Below are 7,926 nucleotides of genomic sequence, written 5' to 3' on the forward strand. Positions count from 1 at the left end.
TTTGTATTCTGTTCCTACTGCCTAGAGACACAAACTGAAGTTAATGAAAAGTAATACTTTGTTGGAAAAAAAGGAAAAGATTTATTTTGCCCTGACCCTGTTACTTTCCCTCACAATCATTTTTCAAATAAAAGCCTATCCTTCCATCTCTTTGCACCTCCCAGTTACCTCCACAATTAAAAAGGTTTATTTTTGCTCAAGCAGTGTTGTGAGATGTAATATTTCATTGTTTTATTGTGTGACAAAGTGGTTTGTTTTCCTGAGACTGTGTTCAGTGATACACAGTCCTTTCTGCTGACTCATTTTCCCAGCCAGAGAAGGTGGATGCTACCAACCCCAGCCAAGACACATGAACAGTCCAGCGGTACACAGCTGGGACAACATGTAGGAAAATGCCTTCGAACAAAACAAGCCAAAAAGAAAACCCCTCAGAGCACTGAAAGCAGGAAGGAGATTGGGTTGAAGCATGGTTCATTCTTGAAATTTGTGTAGAACCTTCGTAAATCTGGTGCTACATAACAGATTATACATCTACCCTGGTGAGAGTACAGTAGACATGGAATTATTTTTTGTTATTGTTTTACAGCTAGAACACAATCCACGCAGCTGGGTTTTGTTGGATGGGGAAAGGCAAAGCAGAGGCTAATGAAAAGAGAGTATCTACAGATGTTGGAGATTAAAGAAAAATATTAAAATTCAATTACAAATTTCTGTAATTGGAAAAGGTGACTATGTGTAGCAGTACCTAAATAAAGTACTTAAATTGTTTGCACCACTTGTTTCAGTTATAAACCATGAACTAGAGCTGCTCATTTACTTGGGCCATTCCATCAGTACCCACTAGGTTGGGCTCCCTGTGGTACCATGTAGAAAAACAAACCTAACACACATTTGGGGCCCCAAACCAACTTCTCATTCCTCACTGCATTTCTAAGTTTTAGACCGAAGACATGAAAAAAACCATAGTTTGATTAATAAAAGTGCAGGTGTATGTCTTATTATTGGAAGTACAATGACATTTATATCCAGAGAAAATATTCTTTCTCATTAGTTAAGGTTGCTGCCTTGGTGAGCTAATGCCCCAGGCCAAAGTAAAAGGTCAGCTCAAGGATGCTTCAGGCTCCTCTCCACTAGAGACTTGCTCCAGGGATCCACAGTGCCCAAGATGGCTGGGGGGTCTACAGGTTTCCAGTCTCTTAACGCTTCTCCCTGAGCAGCAGCATCAGCCTTGTGCTACCACACCTGGGCTTCTCCTGTTCCAGATTTACTGTGCCTTTCAGAGAAAAATTACAAGGTACCAGATCCCATTGCATTAGCAGTACAGCCAAGAACTGCCTCGCTGTAATTCCCTCATGGCATAGTGCTGCATAGGCTTCTTTATTGAACTACTTCATATACTGCAGATAGATAGAAATATCCCTATGTCTTCTGCCAGAAATGCTGTTTGGCACTAACAACATCCAGATAAGGTGTAACTGCCCCGAAGCACCAGGTAGTTCGCTGATGGCTTTGCAGTATCTCCTCAGCTACTTCATGCCCCGTGCAGCCCCTGATTCAGCACTGCCTGCTCCCTCTGCTCAAAATCGGGACAAATGCTGGGCGGTGCGGAGTACGCATCCTACCCCCGTGTAAAACCAGGTGCTTCTTCCAAGCTAGTGTAATAATCCAGGTGGGCTGGAAGGTGAATTTTGGACAGATAATTAAATATAGCACTCCTCTGAAGAGAATGATTATTAATTTTCTGCCATGAAGCTACATCAATCTTTATGAACTAATTTTAACATCAGACCTTGTTAAACTCGAAGCAAGCATCTCTGGAGGCAGGTTTTCATCTGTGTTAAATAAATACATTGGTTTGTGGCTTGAGTACTGCAGATCTTTTTGTACTTCTAATTTTATAAATCAAGGAAATAACATCCCTGATGAAGTTCATATTTTCTTTGACAGAAAATACAAAGACGGCTTCTCACTTCTTCATGAGGAAAGTGGCCAAAAGAAAATTGTTCCAGAAGACTGCACATTTTTGTTTCAATTTCGCTTTGAATTGTCTTTTTATCCATAGTGCAGACCACAGATAAGAATTTTGCACAAATAAATTTTAATTGGCTTAATTTTGTATGAGAGTCAGCTATGAATTTAAATCTTCTCTTGCCAGAGTGTGAAAATAAAGATTTTTCACCACCAAGAAAGGTATCTCTCATAGATAACATCTGAAATATCTCTTTGCCGTATCCTTCAGCTCTCCTCCAAACCACAGTGGCACATGTTACCTTATAAACATCTATATTTTGAGCCTAAATTTCCAAGTGTTTTTACTGATTTTATAATTAACATTTTATTTACTTGATTCCAGTTTTATTAGAGGGTTCACTTTTCCTCAGGAACTGCAAACTTTTTCTTTACGCATTTTTGTTATGTAAAAAAAAAAAAAAGGCTTATAAAAGCACTATTAAAGCAATGAAAACACCTTATTTAGGTATATATTTAAATAACTCCAAGAACTGGATTCCAAATCCTACATAGTAACCCTAGACGGTGTCCTAGATGCAATGACATGGTTATTTTTTTTTTCTGCTCTATATTTAGAGAGTCTTTTTGACTGTCCTTTTCTCTTGGAAAAAGGGAGATGGGCTTAACTCCCACCAGTGACGGATCAGCTGCCACCGTCGGTCCTGAGGTCAGGTGTATCACCTGGTTTTCACAAAACCAGCACGTAGCTGAGCCGAGCGGCAGATGGACAAGGGCGTATAAGAATTGTGCACGCACGTGAGCTGAGACAGATGGCCTGAAGAGTGTTATTCCGTAGGGTGCAGACAGATTCCTCCAGGAGATGCTGTGTTAAGAGGTAGAAGGGCACGAGCGATAGATTGAACTTCACTATTTTGAAGAAACAGAACTGAAGCCCTGAAGAAGAAGGGAAAAAAGAGAGGCTTGCCATCCTGTGGCTCCGTGGTATTGTTCCCTGCATGCCGGGGAGTTAGCCTACTGGCTTACATGATTGCTTCTGGCACGCAAAAATACTCTGCTCTTTGTAGCTCTCTGAAAAAATATTTAAATCTTCTGCTCTCTTGCCTGAAGCAGTATTATGCACTGTGGATGGCAGCAATTAGATGGCAACACTTTAAAAGTCCCGCTATGATAGCTGAATTACTTTAAAACACCGCACACTAAGGAAGTTGGGTAGAGCTGAACCTACGAACATAATTTCCTACGAGGGCACAGAATACTGACCACGAGTTAATTAATCCAGAATAGACTGGAGCCAGACTATACCTCCATCGGGGTGCATCCTTTCATTTCTATCATATGGTAATTTTTATCTACAGAACTCAAAGATTTTTGCTACTAGCTAACTAACCAATTAACAGTGATTGGTTTTCTACCTAGTTTGCTGAGGCACACAGATGCTCAGTTAGCTCTTCAGCATAACATATGATCATTGCAGCGCAGCGAATAGAGTCTATCTGCCCTTAGTTTTATTCTTTTGCTGTAACCGTTCACATTTCCTGCCACCAGAACCAGTCTGGAGACAAATACAAATTTGATTTTCTTTAGAAAACTTCTGCTTGCCTTTGCAACTAAAATATTGGTGGAAAGGATTCTAAAATATCACGTAGATTAACATGCTGTTTTCTCATCTCCGCCCTCTCTCAGAAAAGAAACCCTTTGCAAAGTAGCATGTCGCCTGCTTTTATTTGCTTACTCTTTCAGGGATTTAAGAGTTGCTACTGAGAGCAAAGGGGAATTTGTATCCATAGGCAAGGGAGGCTATGTTCTCAAGTGTGGCCAAAAAAACCACACGGTCTCATTTTATGTCATATTCCCTTCTCTTTATACTGTTCCTTTCTGTTTCACTAAATTAAATGGCAATTATCTTCTTTCATGCATCCAAGTTCTTTAGAACAGGAGGGAAATTACTAGGTACTAATCACTAGGATCCTTAGTCATTAGCTGCTGAATAGAAACGGGCATTCTTCCACCTGCTCTTGACCCTTATTTCAAAATATAGCTTGTTTATCCTGAGAACTAAGGACGAGATTTCCTACAGAATGGGGGTGAGAGAAAAAGAGAGGCTCAGACAGAAATCATTATGCAGAACATGCACCCTCTCGGTGCCACTATATTTTCCTCTCTTCTGAAAGCAGAAACCTTGCTTTCTTGCTTACTAATTTTTATGACATCCAGATGAGAAAATAAAGTTCACTTTCACAAGGGCTTTACGTTAAAAATCTTAAAACCCCACCATCACTACCAAGAAAGCACAAATCCCAACCCCGGAGAGGAAATACAAAAGTTAACTAAAAGACAAGGACTTATTAAGAGATTCACAGCCCCTCCGCCTGTGAACAGAGCTCGCTGAAGCATGGATTGTTGTCTGCTATTTCTATATGGATTCTTGAAGTGTATGCTGTTGGAGTGGTTTCTAATAATGGGTGAGTGATTTGCCTACCATCTGTCATGTGTTCTTTCTTTCATTCTTTTCCCGCAGGAGAACATGCGATGTTATGTTTTGGTTCAGTCACTTTTATCTGTTCTTTTTCCTGCTGTTGTGTATTTCTGTTGGAAGAATCTAAGTCAAAGAAGTGCTCTTTGGGCTTTTAGTGGCAAGGAGATAAAGCTTTGGTGGTCACCGGTTCCTGGGGAAGCTAGGTAAGATAGTTACTGCTAGAACGTTAGATCTGCAGTGTGTTTTTCAGTTTGAAGGAGATGAGGAGAATTTCTATGGATGATTCATCAGCTACTGGATTCAGAAGTGGATGGAGCCTGTGCCAAAAGTTTAGCGCTCCTTCAAAAATTCAGAATATTCACTCTCACAAAGAGCTTTTGGGGGGCTCACAATTCTGAACCAGAAAACTGCGAGTTGTTGTCAGGGTAGATCCATCACGTTTAAGCAGGTAGGATACCACAGTGCTGCTTGCCAGCTTTACTGCTAGTTGTAGGTATCAGGACATTAATAAAGATGGTTCCTGTTACAAATCTTAGGATGAGATTTGACAGCAATTATGGATCCTTACAGACAGCCCTTTAGGCTACAAACCCATGTAGCTTCTATCAGGCGTGCTGGTGGATGCAGGCTAGTTCCTGGGCAAGCGGTATTTAAATGGGACTGACCTTCAGCATGAGAAGAATCTGGTAACCTTTTGCACTTCTCTCTGTCTCACTCAGGTCTGGGACAACCCCTCCATACCCTTTAAATGGGCAGAGGCCTGACGTACCTCTTCAGTCTCTAGTGGCAATAAGTGGACAGCCATGCAGTGCATTGCCACTGGTTGCTAGTATTCCTGGGGAAGCTTACCACCAGAGGCCTGTCGTCGGAGCCATCCAAACCCAAAATAAAAAGGCAAGTGATCCACAATGGACTAGGTGAAGTCTGTATTCCCTGTATTCCCAAGTACCTTTGGTTACAGACTGCAGGCAAAGGGGATCATTCCACCTGGCAGACTTCCCTTTTCTTTCCCATTTCCCATTGCTGGTAGAGCCCAGACTCCATCAAGCGGAGGAGGTTGAGCAGCGGTCACTGGTGGGACTCCATCTTTCTCACAGCATCAGGTCATCAACAGCAGGTGCAGGATACCTGTATGAAGAGTCCCACATTTAGGGTCCCACGCAGGGGGAACCCACGCTGCCCGAGACTGACAGCATACCACTTTTATGACCCCCTCACCCCAGTAACCAGGATTCGAGTTGTTGTCTTCTGGCCACCCTGACTCCTATCGTAGAGCACGCCAGCTCAGGATGGGAAAATCTGATGTTCACATCTTGCAACGTGAACCTGGGTGTCATCCCTTTAAAGGGAGCTGTCTACCCAGGCACATGGCGGCATGCCAGGAAGTGGGAGTGAAAAGTGGTAGCTTCATAAATTCCTAGAGAAGCACATAACTTGAACTGCTTGCTATCTTACTGATCGAGCCAACAGCTAAATCCCAAAAGACACATCCAGAAATAAAAGGCCTCCATTAAAAGGAAAAAAAAAAAAAAAAAGGAGGAAGAACTTCTAATGAGACCTTTTCATTAGGAGGAAGACAGAAAGCCTCCCGAGGCACCTCCAAGCCACAGGCTTGGCACAGTGTGTGCTGTAACACACGGAACCGGGGTACCAGGAGGCACTGATTTTTGGAGGCAGGATGCCATTCTGCCCGCCAGCGGTCACAGCGTGGGTATGTGTGGTGAGCTGCCCCCAAGCTGACCCAGGTCTGGCCTTAAGCTTTTTGAACGAATAGGACCTTCCTCCTACTTTGAGCAAAACTAGCTCTTTCACCACCTCCGCAACAATTTCTTCAGACAGTTGCCAGAGAACTTGCTCACAGTAAAGCTGTGCTTGCAGAACCAGCATCACTGTTCTCAGGGCACCACCGGCCCTGCCCGGCCCTGCTCAGCTCCCCGGGGCTCCCCCACAGCCCAGCACCCCATGTCAGCCCCTGGGGCCATCAGCCCCTGCCCCAGCAACATGGCAGCCGTGCCGGTCTCCAGCTCCCAAATACGGTTTGCTCACTCTTCATCCCCTCGGTTGCTATTGTTCCAGTTACCAACGTACACTACAGCGTCCTCCCTTTTGTCTCTGTTCTGCAGCAATGTACTGTCGTAATGTAGGATCGAGTGACGATTGTTAAGTGAGTTTTCGTATTGGAATGCCAAATGCTCCCGTAGCTAACTACACCTTGTGAATTAAAACAGCCAAAGCACCGTGGCATAGGGCCAACGCCCCGAAGACTCCCTTCGCTACTGCAGACCACGGCTTCGGGCAGCTCCGCAGAGCCCACAGGAGCCTTACCCTTCCAAAAGCACTGAAAACGGTGCAAAATCAGGCACAGACAAGTAACAAGCTCATTTGTAAAGACTAATACTACCAAACGGCCAAAAGGATTGCTACAAGGAAAAACACCCCACCTTCTCATTTTAAATGGCTTTGCAATTTGTGTATTTACAGCTGTTTTAAGTCCCCAGGTGTGGATCTGCGTACTTCACAAGACGACCAATGTTTTCATAGTTTTTATTGAAGCGGTATTCATCATCAAAAATTCATTGGACTAATTTTGCCTTTTTGCAGCGCTAATTGCCCAGATACCCGCGTCTTTAAATCACTCTTGTCACATGACTTAACGGACCTTTCCGTGCCTTTTTCTCTCAAGATGTCCTGGTTTCGGCTGGGATAGAGCTAATTTTCTTCACAGTAGCTAGCATAGTGCTGTGTTTTGGATTTAGTACCAGAAGAATGTTGATAACACACTGATGTTTTCAGCTGTTGCCAAGTAGTGCTCAGACTACTCAAGGACTTTTTGAGCTTCTCCTGCTTGCCCAGGTGCATAACAAGCTGGGAGTACAGCACAGCTAGCACAGCTAACCCAAACTGTCCAAAGAGCTATTCCATACCATATAACGTCATGCTCGGGGCGGGGTTAGTTAGTTCGGGTGGTCGGGCGGTTGCGGGGAGACTGCTCGCGGCTCGGGGACTGCTCGCGGCTCGGGACGGGCTGGGCATCGGTCAGCGGGTGGTGAGCAATTGCATTGTGCATCATTCGTTTTGTATATTCTGTATATTCTGTTATCATTCTCATTATTACTATTATTATTTTCTCTTATTAAACTGTCTTTATCTCAGCCCTCAGCTCTAACCTTTTATTTTCTTCCCGATTCTCTCTCCCATCCCACTGAGGGAGGGGCGAGTGAGCGAGCGGCTGCGTGGTGCTGAGTTGCCAGCCGGGTTAAACCACGACACAAGAGTATTTCACCTCACGGATTGCATCATGGTCTCCACCATCGCCACCACTTTGAGAAATCATTTCCCAGCGCCACTTTTGCCAGTGTGCGATCAGCCACGGAAGCAAGATGGCATCGCCTCTGCTCCACGACGGTTGCTAAACCAGGTCAGACTTTTTATTTAAAGCAGAGACACCAGCACTGCCTCTGCTGAGCCCCTGCGCTCGA

The sequence above is a fragment of the Egretta garzetta genome, unplaced genomic scaffold (genome assembly GCF_000687185.1).
Source record: "Egretta garzetta isolate BGI_Z169 unplaced genomic scaffold, ASM68718v1 scaffold139, whole genome shotgun sequence".
Lineage (NCBI taxonomy): Eukaryota > Metazoa > Chordata > Aves > Pelecaniformes > Ardeidae > Egretta > Egretta garzetta.